The 1,813-nt window shown below is 45.9% G+C and overlaps 1 non-coding gene across 1 annotated transcript; it reads right to left on the bottom strand.

Annotated features, from left to right (window-relative positions):
• Positions 1-1,183: 1,183 nt before the first annotated feature.
• Positions 1,184-1,327, bottom strand: Gm24288. The gene has a single exon (XR_003947692.1). It is a non-coding gene; the product is annotated as a small nucleolar RNA SNORA48 (small nucleolar RNA).
• Between the last annotated feature and the right edge of the window lie 486 nt (positions 1,328-1,813).

Raw genomic sequence — 1,813 nt, forward strand, 5'->3', positions numbered from 1 at the left:
CCATCAATACTGTATCCTCAGGACTCCTCCCAGTTACCCTGTTGTTTCCCTATGTCATGAAGGTCCTGTAGCTTTGGATCAGCAGGACTGAGCCTTTCATGCATCCCAACTATTCTCAGATGATAAAGATTTTTTGGGGGGTGGGCCACTTCAGAGCACTGGATCTGCGCCTGGGTGGTAGCATAGCTGGTCAATCTACAAGTTCTCCCTTATCCATACCATCAGATAAAGCTCTCCAGCACTGCTCTAGCTAGGTCATCAAATGCTGTCATCAGACTGTGTTGCCCATTCAAGGTGTGGGGGCTCACTCTCACAAGTGCTATACCCTGTGAGATGCTTGGCAGTTCCACTTTCCCAACTGTTACAGCTGGTGAGGGACAGGGCCAGCTCTCCTAACAAGCACACAGGGTAATTATGGAGAGTAGAGGGCATCACCCCTGCATTACAGATGAGTGGTGGGTCCAGCTCTTCTTTGTTCTCCTCAGGGCTAACTCTCCTGTGTCCCTGTGCCCCTTTGACCAGGGCCTGTACTACTGCGCTAGCCAGGTGAAGTACAAGGTCCACTGCCCTGTGTGCTGCAGCTTTTGATGGAAAGACCTAGATCACCTGCTCTCATGACCCCAGAGCCAGCGTCACTTCTGTGTTCTTGCTGCCTCATGCCAGACACACTCAGCTCTCCCATACTCATGTTCTCGATGCCAGCTCTCATACACTCCAGCCATTAAGATCAGCTCCATTGTGCTGCTCTGGTGAGTTACAGGACCTACTTTTCCAAGTGCTTCCAGCTGTGAAAGATGAAGCTAGCTCTCCATAGCACCACATCCAATTTGGGGAGGGGCAGTTATTAACATGGTCACTGGCAGCTGTCTTGACCAGGAACTTCTCCATATTCTCTAGTGGTAATATGATCCCCTGCCATCATGAAGCCATGGACACAGAAATAGCCCTCAGCAGGAGCTTCTGATGGGAACTCAACATGACCACAGGTTGTGGGGCTGGCCACATGGTTGGTAGGCCCCTGGATGTTATACTACATAGTCACTGAGTGGCCTGTTGGAAGCAGGTATCTAAGTTCTGCCTGTGCCATGTACTGAAGAGCAGTTCTGTGGGTAGCATGGCTGTCCACAGGTCTCTGTCTTCCTTCTTTCATGTTGCACTGTCTGGATTTGATTTGGTTTGATTTTTATGAGTCCTAGGCATAAAATACTTTTGGCCACCAAGCCAGGGATCAAGCTAGGATATACACAGGACTGCTCTTTGTTCTGCCCCTGACTGATATAAGAATACCACCAACAACAAAGTGTCCCTTTACCCATTGCCAGGGGGAAAATACATCTTATAAAGTCTCCTTTAAAGATAGTTATTTCAGTCCTTAAACAAATATATGTATTGATTTAAAAATATATATATGTATACAGTGCATCTTAGACATATCCATCACCCTAAATCCTCCCAGACCCTCCTAACATATTGAACTTCCAACTTCATGAACTCTGTCTATTTTTAACTGAGTCTAGTTTATACTGCCCACAATACATATGGATATGAGACCTTCCACTGAAGTATAGACAACTTTCCAGTAGAACACCTCAGAGATAATCCAATAAAAACTAAGCAGAATATTTCCTCTTGAACCCTAGATAGCATAGAACTGTGTATAATCACATATGATCCCTGCCATCATGAAGCCATGGACACAGAAATAGCCTTCAGCAAGAGCTTCTGATGGGAACTCAACATGAACATGTTTTGTGTACTTGGGATACAGTGTGCTTAAATGATTAAAACCAATGAAAGGTTGGGAGACCCCATT

Source organism: Mus musculus, chromosome 8, assembly GCF_000001635.26.
Source record: "Mus musculus strain C57BL/6J chromosome 8, GRCm38.p6 C57BL/6J".
In the NCBI taxonomy this organism is placed as follows: domain Eukaryota; kingdom Metazoa; phylum Chordata; class Mammalia; order Rodentia; family Muridae; genus Mus; species Mus musculus.